A 19,771-nucleotide genomic window follows, 5' to 3' on the forward strand; every position below is an offset into this window, starting at 1 on the left:
ATACAGGTAAGGTAAGACATATATAAAAACAAGTATTGTAAAGGAGATCTGATAAAGGTACAAAAGGGGGAAGGTTGAAGCATAGTTCTACAAGAGAGAAAATGAGTACAGATATGGGTGGGATGAAGATCGGAGAAGAAGTTACAATTCAGCTTAGCTTTGGAGGAAAAGAAACCACAGAATTTTGGTCCTGGAAGAAATTTCAACAGATTATTCTCAACAAATATTCAACAGAAAGACATGTGGGAAATATACACTCAGGTAGGAAAGGATAGGATGACATGGGGGAACAGCTAGTAACTACTGATCTGTTTTGGTGGAATTCAGAAATAAAGCCAATTAAGGCCACGAAGACCTAGAATTCTAAGAATTTACTTACTCGACAGATCAGATGTAATTGGTTGTTTTCTCTTACTAAAGGAATGAGAAAAAGCTGTCCTTATGCGAAGGTAAATTAATCACTCACCTATGAGGTTATATTGAAAGTTTGAGAAAGCTACCTTTCTAAAATTTTTATCTTTATGGGAAGATGTTGAACTTTTGTCAGGAAGAGAGTAACATGATGAGACCTCAGAATTAGGATTTTTTAAAAGTTTGCAGTTGTGTAAAGGATAGATCAGAGAGGGGGCAATTTGGAGACCCAAATGGAATTTGATGTCAGCACAGCGTAGACCAATATCTCTCTGCCCCATAACCCTTTCCCCAACCTTTGAGTTCTTCATGGGTAGAGACTGTCTTCTACATATCCCCTCACAGGGTTTAGCATACTACTGTGCATGTAATGGGGATGTGGTATTTCTGAACTTGACCTTGGTCAAAAGGTTTAGAAGTCATTTTGATAGGTATTGCTTGATTCATTAAGCAAAAGAACTCATTTTTCAGTATATTTATTGAGAAAAATATGTTAGCTCATAACAATGGGGCTGCTGAGATTATGCAAATAACCTAATATCAACTCCATTGCTGCTCTGTCTCATTCCAAATGTAATTAGGCTGTTGGAGAAATAGAAAGTATATTACTCACAATATTTTTGAAGCATGGAACAAATATTTACTAAATATTTAACCTACTGTGTGTCAAATACAGTAATGCTTTACAAATATTATCTCATTTAAATCCTTACAATGTGCTTTTATTGCCCCTATTTTACAGTTGATAAAACTGAGTGTGACTTGCCTAGGGTCACACAGCTAGATTTGAATTCAGGTCTCCATGATTCTAGGCCCATTGTTCTATCTACTATGCCACCTTGCTGCTTAGATCAATTGGAATATTGGAATTTTCACCCTTTTCAAACACAAAGGGGACCCATAAAAACATTTTAATGTTTGCATTTTGAATATCTTTGTGGAATTTCAAATTTCAAAGTAATAAGCCTTTAATCCTTTAACTTCCCTTTTGAATTATAGTTGCCTTAACCTACCACTGTTATTAATGGGAGATGAGTTCTCTAGAAAGGAAAGCAACCAGAGTACTTTTCTGTTGTTGTTCCAATTCAGGATCTGGTTTCCATAAACAATACCTCCTTTAATTCAGGTCAGAGAGGAGAGAAGAGTTGGAAAACTCCTGTTTCTTAACCTAGTTCATAGTTAAATTTTGTTATAGTTTTCTAAATATTTTCATTCTTTAATTTTCCAGGTAGTATCTAAAATGGTACAAATGTTCAGGTTTCAAAGGTGCTGCTTCTGCAATTCTCCCTTACATGTGGAATGAAATGGAAGGATCATTTATTAAGTGCCTACTGAGTACCAGGCATTGTGCTAAGCACTTTACATATATGATCTCATTTGATCCTCACAAAAACCTTGAGAGGTAGGTACTATTGTGACCCCCATTTTATAGTCGAGGAAACAGAGGCAGATAGTGGTTAAATCCCTTTCTAAGGGTCACACAACTAGAAAATATCTGAGGTTATGTTTGAACTCAAGTCTTCCTGACTCTTATGATGATAAGTGGCATCTCACTAGAGAAAAATGGGTACAATGGCCAACTCTATATAGTTAGGCTAAAATGACAAGAGAAATAGAAAAGAATTTCATTGGTCTTTTATTAAACTGCACACACTATCTGAGATACTCTCTTTCCTCTTGGTATCCTTATTTCCAATTGAGGTTCAATTCTAGTATCTCTGATATAAATGAAACCTTTCCTGGAATTCCCAGTTGTTAGTTGCTGTTCTGCATAAATTACCTTGGATTTCCTATTTATACTTTCTATTTACTTATGTATGTGTTGTTTTCTACCCAGTTGAATATAAGGGCGATGGATCTGTTCTAATTTTTAAGCAGCTAGATAGCACAATGGATAAGAGCCCTCCACCCTTGAGTCAGGAGGATCTGAGTTCAATGCAGTCTCAGATTCTTAGCTCTACAAGTCTAAGCAAGCCACATAACTTCACTTTTGCCTCAGTTTCCTCTTTTGTAAAGTGGGGATAATAATGGCATCTACTTCCCAAGGTGGTTTGAAGATCAATGAGATAATGTTTCTAAAGAGGTTTATAAATCTTTAAGACACCACATAAATGCTATCATTGTTATTAGTATTTTTATTATTATTAACCCAACCACACAGTGTCTGGTAATAGAGCAGACTCTTAATTGAATTAAATTGAGTTTGTGCCAGGAAGTACAGATATCCTTTCCACATCATGACTTTCCTCATCATAGTTTCCATATATTGGGGATCAGAATAAGCAATTAAATCAGAACTTTGGGGGAATTTTGCAGAAGCTGCAGATGACACACAAAGTCCAGCAGATGACACAGAAAAAGTTTAAAAACTCAGAAATGCATAAAATATATATAGTATCAAATAATATCTATATATTTATCTTTAATGCCATAAATATACACAAATTTTAAAAAGTTAAAATAAGTAAACCGTTAAAATTTGCAAAAAAGAATGCAAAAAGCCAGAAGACTAGAAATGTAGCTTTGACCCACATATAGCCTATGTCCAAATACTTAATCCAAATTTTACCATAAGGTACCTTAAATGGGGTAAAAGAAAAAAGAAAAAATTCAGACCTCTCTCTGGTATGGAGGGCCAAAAAATTTCAAGAGATTTTCTAGATTGCAGGGGCTCCCCGTAACTGCCCCTACCCCCCTGACAATGTGGAAAGGATATCTTATAGGAGAGGTTTCTGAAAATGAGAAAAGAGCAAAGAAAAGGAACAAAAATTTAACTGCATCACAATTTTGTGTCTCTAGCAGTAGACTGCTGCCTGTGTTCAGAAACTTCTCAGACAGAGAGTGAGCTCTTTCTCCTTCTGTTCTACCCCACTCTCACACACCTCTGTCTAAAGCTGAACATAAAGCTTTGGAATGTCTTCCTATTCCACACTGCATTCTAAATGTTAAAGCTGGCACTATGCCAATTATGAAAATGATCAGTGTAGCTAGTGACTGTCATTAACAATGCTATTTGAGAGGTTACTTCCTTAAAACTTCCAGAGTCCTTGAACACAAGAAAATTGGGCTCAGCAGCTGCTGATCAAGCCCAACAATCCACTCCCTGTTTAACCCCTTCAATGGAGACTTGATTTATATTGGACTTCAGAGCTTAATGAATTCCACATGTTCCTTAGTTTAAACAATTAATCTGCCTATCGGTGGGGTGCTTTAAAATTTCCCAAAGCAGATTAATCTTCAAATTAGTCCACATCAAGGAGTTTCATTCTTCGATATCTGCTGCATGTGGCTAAACTGAGCTCCCATCCAGGGATGCAAGATGTAGCTTCCCGATGTAATAAATAACTTAGGCTGTGTTGGCGTGGCCATAAAATGCACACGTTAGATAACTAGTTACTACTTCGCAGATAACTTTTATGCGAAGGCAGTTGGAACTCATCTACTGCAATAAATTAGAGGCGTGGATTCGAATTCATTTAAAGAAGGAAATGAAGCCTGACAATATAAATACTAAAGACTCTTGAGACACAGAACATCTGTTTTTGGAGCTGGACAAGACTCTAGAAATCATATTTGCCAAACTTCCTTATATTATAGACAAGGAAACTGAGACCTCGGTTTCCTTATCTATAATTGAGATTAATCATGGCTCACCCAATGTGGTAGTTCTGAAATTAGAAACTGGGTCAAATCATCTTTATTCTGATGATTGCCTCCCTCTTGACTATGAACATATTGCTTCCTAATAGAGACCTTATTTTCCCGAATTTTGAATAGCCCATGACTATTGTGTGAAGATTTTAAACAAAGTGTTGAACTTTTGTATTTTCAATAGTATCGTAATGGATATCTCACTAAACTCTGTAATCATAACATGTTTTGGGTACAATGGAGAGCCAAGGATCCTGTTGAATGCCTTCTCTCCCAACAGAACTGGAGTTCTGTTCACTTTACCACCTAGCTGCCCAGCCATTTTTTTACTGTTAGAAACAAATAAACATAAATAATTTAAGACAGAGACTAGTTTATCTTATTCTGAAAGCTTTTTATGGACATGCCATGATTTCCATAAAAAATGTTCCACTATTTTAATCACTTCTTCTACTATTAACTAATATTAACCATTTCCCAAGTCTTATTTACCATGAAAGTACGGCATGTCATTGGAATAATAAAGCATATGCTCCTTTCAAATACCTGTTAAACATTTTGTACTTTAATGGCCAAATATTAAAGTACTTAACACTCATGTTTGGAATAAATTAATTTATAATAGAAAATCATCTTAGCAAATCTTATTAAGTCTTCTACTCAAATCTCTCTTCCTAGCTACATATAATCTCATGCTGGGCTGACAAATATCTTTTTCCATTTCTTTCAAGGAGAGAAGTTCCTCAGTCACCAGCATCCACGACATGTGTCCTAAGTTACATCTTCACTTCCTTGGCAGTCCCATTCAATCATAGACCCAAGCCACAGGGAAATAATTTCAAGTGCCTATTACCAACTTCACATGCTACTGTTGTAGCTGGATACTAGAATTGGGGTCAGAAAAGGGAGAGAGGAAAATGTGTTTGGACCAAAGATGCATTATATGACATTTAATATTCCATCAAAGTAGCTTCCCTATTTGTTGTAGTTACCCCACTGTCAGCAACCACTGGGAAAGGAGTTTCATGGCTAAGTTTGCCCAACATGGCTCATTTCCCAGGGTGCCAAAAAAAATAGAGCTTGAATTAGAAGAGTTGTCTGTATGGAGTAATCAATTCCTTTCCTCTGCTGGTGTATTGATATTTGCTCATTTCACTTGTGGGACTAAAGAAGAATATCAACAACACATTCAAACCTGAAGTGCAATGTATTTTGTAGTTTCACAGTACATATATAAAATCCTATTAGGTCAGAGCTAGAAGTATCCTAGCAAGCATTTAATTCAACTTCCTCCTTTTACAAATGAGGTTTATGAATTCAGAGAAGGGAAGATTTGCCCAGAGTCACATAGGTTGAAAGAAATAGAGCCAAGATTCAAATCCAGGTCTTCTTCCACTAAATCTAATCCTATTTTCATTAATCCAAATAATACTATAACATATATACAAGTATGTATATATGTATAAATGTGTGTGTAGACATACATATAAATACACACACATATATGGATAAGCTATATATATATAAATATGTACTCTGATAAACTATGTTCTCTGTATGGGTACCCTCTCCAATGATGCAGATTACCTCCATCCTGAGTGATTCTTGTCCTTGTCAACAGAAGATCTACCCAACATGACTTCCTCCACTATCTCTTGATAGTGTATAGATACCAATGACTCATCCAAGTTGCCCATTGGTAACCCTTCAAACTTTTTAATTGACTGACCTGTTTTCTTTTTTCCCATGGATTGTCTAAATTAAAAAGAGATTCTCTAAATCTGTTCTTCCAGCTATGGCTATTTGTAGCTGACATTGCAATCAAATCCAAGGGTATGTACACATTTGCTAAAAATGTTAGAACAATTTCTAAATAACAATGCACAAATAATGTATTTGCAAATATTCAACAAAATGATAAGAGGTATTTATTTATCCTTAGCCCTCCTTAGTCTTGATGATCTCTAGTTCAACCAAAGTTCCCAAAGCTTACTAGTAGATTTTTGCTAGCAAATGACACTGGAATCTTCCATCAGAATACCAGGAAGTTTCTAATATTGTAATTATTGATATCTTGTTGCTATTTGGAAAAAGAGATTAATATTGTGTTTTGCTCCTTAAAACCTTATTACTTTGAACTGGAAGTATAATTTTCAAAGAAGACGACAGCAATGAGCCATGTCACTGGATTAGGAAGCCAGAATTCTTTTATTAAAGGAAAGGATTCTCACATAAAAACTAGCCTGACCTTTGAAAAGTTTACTTTTAAAATGGAAGTAAGGATCCTGAGACCTAGCATAGTGCTTGTAATACAAAAGGTATGATTTTACCCCCAGACTTCAAGGGAATTGAGAAGCAGATTAGAGACTCCAAGAAGGGGAAAGGGACTTTTTTTTTTCATTAGATTCACATGTGACTTGACTAATCTGGAAGGAATTAGAAGGCTATAGAGAAGACATTCTACATATGCATAGAATTGTTCTGTTTAGCCCTTGTGGGCAGAACTAGGATTTATAAATAGAAGTTACAAAGAGGCAAATTTAGCCCCTATATCAGAGGCAAAAAAAACCCTTAACAATTGCCATTATCCAAAAGTGGGGGACATTGTGATATAGTAGGTTCTCCCAGTTGAAAGTCTTCAACCAAGACTGGATGACCATGAGTAGAGGTTTTATAGTGGAAATCCTTTTGGAGGGTAAGTGTTGGAACTATGGGTCCACTGAGGTCCTTCCTCATGCTTATACACTATGATTCTTTAATTTTTGCTCTCTCTTTCCATCTTGCTGTTATGCCTGTGAAAGCATCTCATTCTAATTCTGTCCTTTCAATAACCTTGTGACTGGATCCTTTCCTGGCTTCCTGTCCATAACTGGATCTAAGGTTTGATAATCAGAGCTCAATTCCAGGCGCTGAAATTTAGAGGGGCACCATGAGAAGGTCAACAGACCATTTAGCAACTGGCAACAGATGTGAAAACAGCTGGAACACCAGGGACATTTTACTCCTGTTTCCCAAACAATTTGTCTAATGAGGATGGGGTTTCTTCCTGCTTGGCCCTAACTTCTTCTAGCTAGGAAAATTTCAATAACTTTCTTATTTATACAAGAATGTCCCAGCAAAGCTTTCTGGAGGCAAAGCATTCTCTACAAGATTCTGCTTCAGAGTTTACAGACATCTATGTTATGAGCTGGGTTAGCAAAAGGACCTAAAGTGTGAAACCTACTGATGTGTGAAAAACATTATCATAAAGCATTTTTGCCTCAGTGGTCACCAAACATGAAGTGAATAGGATTATGCTGCAAATATAGAACAACAACAACAACAACAAAAAACAACACAACCCATATTCTTCCTAACTCCCAACATCTAAGACCAACGAATGGGCAGATTTCCAGAATAGCACTAAAAGCTTCACATTCCAGGGTTATTGTGAAATCAAATGATATAATTGTGAAGAACCTGGAACATAGTAAGCACTATATAAATGTTAGTTATTATTTTCAGTGATCTTCCCAAGACACTCAAGAATGGAATTAAAGCAGCCCAGGGGTATGATCAATTTGGAATCTTAGGAGCGAAGACTGATAATTTGGGGCACAAACTGAAAAGCCATGCTTACCTTACAATAGGCCCTACCTACATTACTCCTGCACTGTGAAATTTATTCCTCCTCCCTTAACGTTCTGGCCTCCACCATTCTTTCGGGCATGACCCCTCTGCCAGGTAAAGCAACTCAAATCTTATTTTGCTTCTGTTTTGCCAAGGAAAATGATCTCTGGACTGGAAAGGAAGGAATAAAAATCATCAACAGAGAGCATCCAGGCTTCCTTGGCTTCCTTCAAGTCTCAGCTGAAGTCCCACTTTATGCAAGAAACCTTTTTGGATCCTCATCAACCAAAGTTCTGTTTCTCTAAGATTATTTACAACTTATTCTGTCTGTACATTATGTGCTTTCTATTTGTCCTTTTTGTATATAGTTGTTTGCATGTGGTCTCTCCCATTTGACTATGTGCTCCTTGAGAGTAGAAACTCTTGTCTTTTTTTGATTCCTAAAAAAGAAAGAGGAGCTTTGGCACATAGAAGGTACTAATAATATTGATTTAACTTGATGCTCAAGATATGGGTCATCAGTGACAGAAGAATCATCATTGATAAATTCAAGGCATCTAACCCAGATGAATTCCATCCTAGGGTGCTTAAAGTCCTGATAGATAGGATTCTTAAGCCTCTGTCAGTGACATGTTCTGTGGGGTTAGAAAAGGAAAATGTTTTCCCAGTCTAGTTCATCTACATTTTAGCATAGCATTTGACAAGTATCTCATGCTAATTTAATGGGGGAAAATAGAAAAATGTAGGTTTGTTGATAAGATAGTATTGGGGATTTGAAATTATTTGAAGAGGCAAAGTCATTAATGGCTGATTATCAGTCTGAAAGGAATTTTCAGTTTACTACCATTTATACTGTTAACCATTTCCCCCCCATAGAATCACAGATTTAGAGTTTAAAAAACTTAAAAACGACCAGTTCTTTCATTTTACCAATGAGGAAAATGAAGCAAAAAGCAGACAGGTTAGTGATTTACCCAGAAGTCATATTACTAGCAAGTATCTGTTATACATTTGATTTTTACTAAGAATGAGTTCTGTGTCCTTGAGATAGACATATATACACCCATATGTTACATGCACATTTAAGAATACACATGAATACATGTTAAATATATATGTTATATGTATAATATACCCATATGTATATAGTGTATAATAATAGCACATGGCATCACTACAAAAATTTACCATGTGTCAGGGCTCAAAAATCTCACAAAGAAATGCAAAAAAGAGGTAATATTAAACCCATCCTTTATGAACTTCAATTAAATAAAATTATGTTAAATAAAAAACATTGAGGAAATGGTGAAAAATCAATTAGAAACCAAATAATTGATCATAAAAATCATGGTTCAAAGAACAAAATCATAGAAATAATAGGAAATTCATTAAAGATAATGACAACAATGAGACAACAAAATTTTTAGGGGCAGCTAAGTGTTACAGAGATTAGAATGCCAGTCCTGGAGTCAAGAAGACCTGAGTTCAAATCAGGTCTCAGAGATTTAGAAGTTGTATTATTCTGGGAAAACCACAACCCCTCTTTGATTCAGTTTCCTCATCTTAAAAATGGACTTAGTAATATCTCTTACCTCCCTGGGTTGTTGTGAAGATCAAATGAGCTAATAATTGTAAAGTGCTTAGTACAGTGCCTAGTACAGAGTAAGTGCTATATATAATTATTATTTTGAATGCATCTAAAGCAGTTTTAAGTGTAAAATTATATTCCTAAATGCTTTCATGAATAAAAGAAAGAAATATGAGCATGCAAGTGAAAGAAAATTAGAAAAACAAAAATTAAAAAACAAACACCAAAACAGAAATCCTAAAACTAAAAAAAAAGATGAACAAAATTAAAAGGCAGGAAATCATTGAATTAATAAATATAACCTTAAAACAACACAAAACAGATAAGCCATTAACAAAATTGAGTAAAAGAGAACCAAATTACTAGTATCAAATCTCAATGAACATTCACAACAAATTTAAAAATACAGTATATTATCAGAAACTATTTTACCCAATTTCATGCCAACAAAATCAATGACTTAGATGAAACAGATGTATATTTACACAAACAAAAAATACTCATATTAACAGAACAAGAGAGAGAATCTAAAAAATCTCATCTCAGAAAGAGAAATTTAGTGTTAGCATGAAAATTCTCTGAAGACCATATATTTATTTATAATTGTTTATTAGATAGTGAAATTGGATTGGAGAGAGAAAAGGCACAAAATCACATGGCAAAGATATTATACATTTCATGGAGGGCTAATTACATTTGGCTGAATCTTAACATATTGATAAATGAATGATAGACACATTGATAAGGAGCCATTGTGGGTACAAAGGTTTTATAATAACAATAAAATAACAGCACACAAGAAGGAGAGAAGTGGACAGAGGGCCTAAACTTCCATAGTCCAGAAAATTATGTCCAAAGGTTCATGATGTAGTGTTTGATTTCTGGGGACATCCTCTATTGCTATCATCTTTTTCAGTCCATCTGGAAGCATGATAGTTCTTACAGCATCTTCTCCAGGAGATCTACTTTTCTGGCGCAGTTTATTGATGATGTCTTTCCCTAAAATTGCTTTAAAAAATATTAGTTACGGACCTTTAGGATAACTTCACAATCTACCCTCAGGAGGATGAGATACTGCCCAGGATCTAATCCTACAAACATAACCTGATGGTAACACAAAATAATATTCCAATACAGTAAACATTCTTTTACAATAGACTTTGAAAAGGATGTATGGCTGGGTTACTAATTTAGTAATGCATTAATATATGAATCACTTCTCCCAAAAATAAGAGGAAAAATTGTATATAAATAAAACTTATAACAAGTCTGATATAGATTCAAAGTATAGTGCAGGTAGTTTATATTCTATAAGCATGTAGGTCAGATGCAGCAATATTGTAGTTATCTATCATTTGCCATGAATAACGAAAGTTTCTGTGCCAAAGAAGAGAGACAGAAGTCTGACAAAAAGGAGGATGTGGCCCTCTAGTCTGATTTCTACTATATACAAGAGTCATAGGGATAGAAAGCTGGAGTCAGAGCCAAATAAGGATAGTCTCATGTCTTGCAGGCTCATGTCTTACAGGCTGAGTCAGAAGAGGCCTACCTCAGAACTTTGCCAAATAGTCACTTTTCCGATCTCCAACTTTGTTACTGACTTTCATCTTCCCTCTAGTGTTTGTTGACATACATGATCATCTTTTTTTTTTATCAGCATTAATCAGTGGCTTGTTAACAGTCCTTTCATAATTTTTCTGGGATCAAACTCAAATATCAGTTATAGTCCATAAGATTTAACAACCAATGGCAGGTCTCAGTAATCTAAGCTTTGAGGTATGTGGTGTTGTCAGGACAGTTAGACAGTTTAACTGATTCTTCAGTAGCAAGTATCAGGTATTATTCTATAAACTCAAGTTAAAGAAAATCATACTTAAAGCTAAAAAAACAGAGAAATAATCAGAAAGATCATTTCTTGAAACCCATCAAACAATGTCAAAGTTAAATATGTACATTTGAAAAATACAGATTGATTACTTAAAAGTTAAATCAATTATATCTTTTAAATGGTCATGTTTCTCAGAATGCATATACATACGTTTTTTCCCTGCTAAAAGCTTGGCATAGATATTAATACAACAATTAAAGCTAAGTCTGAAATGGACAAAACATCCTATAATTAAAAAGGTACAATTTGTCATAGTTACTAACAAACCTGTGCCCTGGGAGACTCTACCACGTACCATCAGATGTCACATGAAACTCTAAAAGATTTGTTGAGTTTCATTCAAACATTTTTGAAGCTCTTGGACATTTGTAACAATTTCACCAATCTATTTATGTAAGAACAAGAAGATTGATTAATAAGAGCAGGAGCACCCTGAGAAGCCTCTGTAAGCATATCCAGATGTGTGTAGTGGTGGTCTAGTCACTATTTAAGAGACTGGGAAGCCATCAATTATAATGTAGTTCCATTTATTTATTTATTTGTTTGTTTGTTTGTTTATTTATTTATTTATTCATTTGTTCATTCATTCATTCATTCATTCATTTATTTGTTTGTTTGTTTTCTCTCTTTTTTTCCTTTTAAATAGCATTTAATTTTTAATTTAAAATTTTAAAAATATTTTTCCATGGTTAAATGATTTTCTCTCCCTCCCCTCTAATGTATTGTTTTATTTAATTTTTTTGTTTTTTTTATTAATTTTTTTGAAAAATTTTCCATGGTTACATGATTCATGTTTTTACTTTCCTCTTCACCCCCTCAAACTCTCTCTCCCCCCCCCCAGCTAACTCGCATTTCCACTGATTTTAACATGTGTCATCAATCAAGACTTATTTACATATTATTGATAGTTGCATTGGTGTGGTCCTTTCCAGTCTACATCCCCAATCATGTCCTCATCAACCCAAGTGTTCAAGCAGTTGTTTTTCTTCTGTGTTTCCTCACCTGTAGTTCTTCCTCTGAATGTGGGTATCGTTCTTTTCCATAAATCCCTCAGAATTGTCCTGGGTCATTGCATTGCTGCCAGTACAGAAGTCCATTACATTAGATTTTACCATAGTGTATCAGTCTCTGTATACAATGTTCTTCTGGCTCTGCTCCTTTCACTCTGCATCAGTTCCTGGAGGTTTGGAAAGTGTTTTGTAGTTTTATTGGTATAATTCCTCTGTTTGTTTTGGTAGATAGATTCCTAAGTATTTTATACTGTCCAGGGTGATTTTAAATGGTGTTTTTCTTTCTACCTCTTGCTGTTGTGATGTGTTCGAAATATATAGAAATGCTGATGATTTATGTGCATTTATTTTATATCCTGCAATTTTGCTAAAGTTGTTGATTATTTCTACTAGCTTTTTAGTTGATTCTCTAGGATTTTTTAAGTAGACCATCATATTATCTGCAAAGAGTGATAGCTTAGTCTCCTCATTGCATATTTTAATACCTTCAATTTCTTTTTCTTCTCTAATTGCTACTGCTAGTGTTTCTAGTACAATGTTAAATAATAGAGGTGATAATGGGCATCCTTGTTTCACTCCTGATCTTATTGGAAAGGCTTCTAATTTATCCCCATTGCATATTATGCTTGTTGATGGTTTAAGATATATAATGTTTATTATTTTAGGAAAGGCCCTTCTATTCCTATACTTTCTAGTGTTTTCAGTAGGAATAGGTGTTGTATTTTGTCAAAGGCTTTTTCAGCATCTATTGAGATAATCATGTTGTTTTTGTTGGTTTGCTTGTTGATACATGGTCAATTATGTGGATGGTTTTCCTAATGTTGAATCATCCTTGCATTCCTGGTATAAATCCCACCTGATCATGATGGATAACCCTCTTGATAACTTATTAACATTTTAAAGTATAAACTTAAAGGATATGCTAAAACATTTTGTATAGTAAAGACCCTGGTTGTTTCTGCCTCATTCAGGGGTGGAACAAGCCTAGGAGAGACTAATTTTTCTGGAGTGCTGGCATATTCATTTTGGAGATATTAATAACTATTACTTTGAGAATAACATTAATTTCTCACTTCACACAAACCCTCCAATTTTAATTTTTAAAGTTGTGTTATTCTCTCTTGCCTCCCCTATAGCATTGCTAACTAGACACAACCCATCTTCAGAGTTCTTCATCCAAGACAAATCTTGTTTGCAGAAATTTTGGAGATGTTTTTGCTAACAGGAAATCTAACACATAAGTAATAACAGTTTTTCAAACAAATTCTCTACCTCAGATTCTATAAGAGATACAGAGACTCCTGGTCCCCAGTCCTTAACTACTAATCTACTTTGTTTGAGAAGTGGAACTTGGAACTTACATCCCACAACCTGCCCTTCCATGCTCATCATTATAGGAAAAGGCAGGGGAAAGGTTATAACTGTCCTCATGTCTTAAAAGGACACAGTCTGACTCAGGGATCATCAAAATTCAATTTGCCTTACTTGAGTCACGAGGGTCCTATCTCAGCTTCAGACTGAGATGGCTCTCCCAACTTCTCCCAGGGGCTTTCATTTAATCTCTGAGTACCTTGTCATCATCCTCTTTTTTTGGTGATAGATCAATCATGAGACAGCCATAGCTGGAGTTCAAGTTTAAAACTCAGTTGAGATCCCAAAAGCCTTTTAGCCTTAAATGACAAATCTTGTCCATTACAGATCAGAGAAGTCTAAATTCTCAGTAATCTAATTTCAATATCTTAAAATTCCCTAAACGGAATAAGCTTTTTGTCTTATCTATTTACTCACTCTGATGGCTTCTCAAAACCTTACAAGTGTGTGAATAGAATTAGCTTAAACCTATTCATAGTCAAAACTTTACTTACCCAAGATGATGTCATCCCCACCTCCCTTAGTGGGGAGGGGAGATGAGTTACCCACACGTGACAATAAGTAACAAATCAAGAACAAGGTACTGCCTTTTGGGCAGTCCAAATCAGTGTAGAGGCTGCCATTTGTCCCCTTGAATTAGAGGTGGACCCACAGGAAGTGACGAGAGACACTATCTCTTTAAGTATGTTGGTTACTTTCTGTTGGGGCAGTTCCCGCTTTGAACTTGGTGCTGAAGGTTCTCTGGGGAGACCTCAGACTGCTTCCACTCTGAATGGTCACGTGGGTAAGTTAGGCTGACTTCCTTGGCCTACCTTGGCGTTTTCCAAATTCTACCTTAAGTAGGCTTCTAGCCTCTCTGATTGCTAAGGCCTTGTGGCGTGTATTTAGTTTAATTAGCCTTTTAACCTTCTCTCTCTGTCCAGGCCTCTGCAGGCCTGGACTAGCCTCTCCCTCTCTTTATTTCCCTACCTTTTACCTTCCTAATTGTAAATAAGCTACCTTAAACCCGATCCTGACTTGGGTCTATTTTAATTACGGAATCAATCTGAATTATTGATTCCTGGTGGCCACACTTTAAATATATATCTATATAATATCTAAAATCTCACTCTTACACAAGTTTACAAATAAAATATCTACTCTTTAATTTTTTGGTCCTCAAAAAGACTCTCCTGCCTTTACCATTGATTGAGCTAGAAATATCTTACATTTATCTACTTCTCTGAGAATACTGAGGGTTATACAACATGTTCCTCCTTGGTAAGAGAGGGAGATGAAACAGTTGCTTAAATTTTCTAGTCTCTAAAGCATCCGCTCTACCAGATATCCTGGTACCTGCTAAAAGAGCCCAGATTATCAATCTTATTAACAATGCATTATTTATATACACTCTTTTGCATATTGTCTTATCCAATTCACTTCAAACATTAATTTAGTTTGCAGTACAAATCATCTAACAAATTGTATCTAAACACATGTTTACATTTGAGTATAATCATTCTTGTCCAAAATACACATTTTGGTAACAATCAATATATTACAATATAGTCATGAATTCAGAAATTCTGTTAACAATATTCCAAACTCTTAATACATGTTACATTTCAAATTCACAAATGTCAAATTTCTTATTCCCAATGTTACTACATTTTTTCTTGGTGCTCCCTTCAGCAGCACATATACTAAAATAACATTTCCATATTTTCATTTGTAAACCCAACAATTTAGATTATATGGAATCTTCTTAATTTTACACATTATACTACATTAAACCCTCATTTTTCATTAAATAGCCAGAAAATGGTAGGCCAATAAAACTAATTACCCATGTCATTTCAATCCCCAACTTCAGTTTACTTAAATAACAAACATTTTAGGCATGTTCAAACATTCATATCTCTAACCAAAGGGAGAAAAAAATCTCTAACCATTGTTCATTTTAAATCTTAGTGGGAACATGTAGCTTTTTCACTTCTAAAAAAGAATAGAATCCTTCTGGAATCTTATTAACTGATCACTTTTACATTCACTTTACTTAGTTCCACAAGTACATTCCAGAATCATTTGTGATTTTCCAAAGTCACATACATCAATTTAAAAAATAACACCTTCTAATTATGAGATCAAAATATTCCTTTCTGTCCTTCTCTTTCACCTTCTCTCTGCTGGCCATCAGAGGAAAAAGGAAGAATAATATCAAACAAATCTTTTCTAGTCTCTGTCTTCTAGAAAGAGCAGAGAGCAAAATGCAAAATTTCTTCTCAGTTAATTTCTTCTTAGTTAAATTATCTTAAAGTTTAAGAAACTCAAAAACCACACAGAAGTGTTCTTTTTGAATTCCCTAAACACATTCTCTGGTCTGTCCACTCCTACATTTTTCCTGGAATAATGGAGCAGAGAGAGAGACAGAGGACCTCATCAATCAGAAGTCTTCTTCCCCCAAAACCCTCCTCACTGTACAGGCACAACACAAAACACAGACTTGCAACATAGATAGGCAGCACAAATAGTTAAAGCATGTTTCAGCAGTATTCTGCTTCAGCGGAAGCCTCATTCTTCAGGCTTCAGCAGAACTTCACATAAACTAATTCTTTCCCCTTTACTAGAGTATCAACCTAGTCTCATCTAGCATCTTCATAGCCTGGTTGAATGCATATAATTCACAGATTTGAGCTGACCAGGCCTCTGGAGGGTGTTCTCTGTTCAAAAGAGGTTCTTTGTTTCCCTCAATTATCACATAGTCATTTCTTCTTTTTCCATCTAAGACTCATGAAGACTCATTGGTAAATAGGTTGACTTTCCCAGGTAGGGGAGACTTTTGCTCATATTTCACTTCTATTGATTGGGTGATGGGAACAGGAAAATTCTCTTTTACCCCAGTCACCATCGGTCTCACTTTACAAAGCTTAGCCTCTGGGACCAGCACAATAAGGGACAGCTTAGCTTCCCCTATATCTGTCAGGAAAATGGTCTCTGCCTGATCTTCCACTTTCAGTGTTAGCAAGAGCTCCAGGTGAGAACCAAAAAACAGACTCTGACTCCTTTGGTCCTCAATCTTTGTGAGAGAGAGAAGCCTCTGTTCTCTCTGTTGTTAGGGACTTTTCCCCCAAGTCACCTACTCCACAGCTATAGCACATAGTAGGGACACAAATGGCCTCTGGAGGTCTTCTAAATTGATGGCTCCATCCTTTCTTTCTTAAAACACCTATAAAAATTCCTGATTTTCCATTTTCTAGGACTTTCCACTGATGTCTGGGCCTACATTTATAAAATAGGTCTTTAAGAGACCTTGTCCAAAAGGCTCAGTCAGATCCATACCAGAATACTTGCTAAATGCCTCTTTCAATCTATTGACAAATCCAGTGGGATTCTCATCCTTTCTTTGCTTAGTCTCATAGACTTTATTCAGATTCTGTCTCTAGGGCATTGTTGTTCTTATTCCCAGAATAATTATCTTTATGGGATCCCTCATGTTTGTATGGTGGGCGGATTCATTGCTATCCCAGAGACGAAATTCCTGTTCCCCTCTCCATCCACTTTGGGCTATGGGATTTTCATTATCTAAGACCTTCCTAGTACCTTCTCTGATCTGGCTCTGCTCTCCTCCTGTTTCTAGGGGACTTTCCATCTGTCTTAAAATCCTTCTTGTCAGAGTTGCTGAGGGGGAACATTATCATAGCCAATTCCCTATCCTAGTGGAGTTTCCCTCAGTGGGCATTGCTTCACCACGCCACCTAAGAGTAAGTTTCTCTGATCCTCCGCTAACTGTTCAAACTCCCCACTGAGGGGATCTGTAAGAATCAGGAGGAGGGATTATAATCTCAAGTGAGAGTGCTCCAGCTGCTTGTGAAATAGGAGGTGGTACTGGGACTGAGGAAACAGGAGCAGAATGAGGTGGCAATCGGGGAACAGGAGAAGCCAGAGAAAGGGAAGGGAGGACCTTAAGAAAGTTTTGGATCCTCTCCTCCTCTGGCCCCCAATTCTGAATCCTTCTCCTTCTCTCCCTTTTCTGCCTCTGCCACTGCTCCTGTTGCCTCTGCTATTGCTTCCCTTCTCCCTTCAGACACATTATTTAACACAGAGGTCTCCACCTCAGAGAGAGCCATAGAGCTGCATATACCAGCTCCTCATCGTTCCTAATCTTTCTCCTAAAGATGGTCAAATAAATTTTTCACAGGCTGAGCTGTCAGAAGTTCCAAATCTGGGCCACAAAATATTGTGGTCAATTTCTGTTCCTGACCAGACTAAACAACAGTATTTAATAAGAATTCTCCCATAATAAACTGCGAAATGGGAAGACTCATTCCAAGCTTGCAATTTTAATCCCAATGGGCTGTCCAGAGGGATATGGGCTGATTCTCTCCTACCCTGCTCAGCCATATCTATTATGTCCTGCTGCTATCTCTCCTCTATCATGAAAGTGGGCATCAAGCTGAGCCTCGTGGCCTTGTGGTATGGTTCCATGGGAAGATCACTTGGGAGCAGGAGGAGCAGCTGCTCTATGAGAGAGAGAGAGAGAGAGAGAGAGACAGAGAGAGAGAGAGGGGGGAAGAGAGAGAGAGAGAGAGAGAGAGAGAGAGAGAGAGAGAGAGAGAGAGAGAGAGAGAGAGAGAGAGAGAGAGGAGAGACCTGTTTCTGGTCCAGGAGAGTTCCAACTACCCGAGGGACTACACACTGTGCATGAGCTGTGAGGGCAAGGTGGAACACTACCAGATCATCTATGCTACCAGCAAGCTTAGCATCAACGAGTAGGTCTACTTTGAGAATCTCACCCAGCTGGTGAAGCACTACACCACAGACACAAGAGGGACCCTGTACCTGTCTCATCAAGTCCAAAGTAATGGAGGGGATGGTGACAGCCTAGGAGCAGTTCTCCTGAAGTGACTGGGCCCTCAGTGGGAAGGACCTCAAGCTGCTTCAGACCATCAGCAAGGGTGAGTTCTGAGACATGACGCTCAGGGACTATTGGGGTAATAAAGTCGCTGTGAAGTGTGTTAAGAATGATGCCACTGTGCAGGCCTCTGTCATGATGCAGATGCAGGACAGCAACCTCGAGGTGACTGTGGAGCAGAAGGGTGACCTCTACATCCTCACGGAGTACCTGGCCAAAGGCAGCCCAGTGGACTATCTCCTATAGAGGGCCAGTAGGTGCTGGGTGGAGATTCCCTCCTCAAGTTCTCCCTGGATGTGTTTGAGGCAGTGGAATACCTGGAGGCCAACAACTCTGTGCACTGGGACCTGGTCACCCGGAATGTCCTGGTGTCTGAAGACAACATCATCAAGGTCAGTGACTTTGGCCTCACCAAAGAGGCCTCCTGCACCCAGGACACGGGGAAACTGCTGGTCAAGGGAACCACCCCTAATGCCCTGAGAGAGAAGAAATTCTCCACCAAACCCGATGTGTGGCATTTTGGGATACTTCTCTGTGTTCTACTCCTCCAGCTGAGTGCCTTATCAGAGAATCCCTTTGAAGGGCATGGTCCAGAGAGTGGAGAAGGGCTACAAGATGGAAGCACCAGATGGCTGCCTGGCTCCCATCTACGGGGTGAGGAGGAATTGCTGGCATCTGGATGCTGCCAACTGGCCCTCCTTCTTGCAGCTTAGCTAGAAAATATCAAAGCCTATGAGCTCCACCTCTGAATGCCTGGGTGGTTGTGAGGGCATTCCTGGGCACTTCAATCCCCTTGATTCCCCTGGACACAGAGACTGAAGTGCTACTGAGGACTGGATCAGCTCAGGCTGAACCCCCCTCTCAACCCCCCCCCCACAAAAGACTGCATCTCGCTGGCTTCCCACCCCCGCCTGTGCCACGGTGCTGCTGGAGGGGCCTGGTGGGAGGACTCAGCCCTGGGAGAATGGGGAGCAGCTGGGGGGGCCTTCATTTCCAGTCATATGTCCTGGCTTTTCCCTGGCCACTCTCCTGCTATCCTGGCTCTGTCCTCCTAGTCCCCCCACTAGTCCTCTTCTCTCTACTACAGGATGCCCATCTTGGCCTGTCCCTCTCTCACAGGTCGCCCAAGAGGGGACCAAAGGGGTTTGGGGTTCTGAATTGAAATGGGAGGAAGGGATAAACTTGAACCCTTATCTCCCATCCTCTTGGCTCCTGCCTGCCTCACTTCCTTATTTTCTTCTTTTTTCATCTTTTTATGATTTTTCAAAAATTATTATTTTCAATTTGAGGGGAAAAATATCTGATTTGGGGTATTTTACAAGAAGTATGGATCTCATTCTTAATGTATTAAG

The 19,771-nt window shown here is 37.5% G+C and overlaps 1 pseudogene; it reads left to right on the top strand.

Annotated features, from left to right (window-relative positions):
- Positions 1 to 113: 113 nt before the first annotated feature.
- LOC123241429 lies at positions 114 to 19,168 on the top strand (annotated as a pseudogene).
- The last annotated feature ends 603 nt before the right edge of the window (positions 19,169 to 19,771 follow it).

The sequence above is a fragment of the Gracilinanus agilis genome, chromosome 3 (assembly GCF_016433145.1).
Source record: "Gracilinanus agilis isolate LMUSP501 chromosome 3, AgileGrace, whole genome shotgun sequence".
In the NCBI taxonomy this organism is placed as follows: domain Eukaryota; kingdom Metazoa; phylum Chordata; class Mammalia; order Didelphimorphia; family Didelphidae; genus Gracilinanus; species Gracilinanus agilis.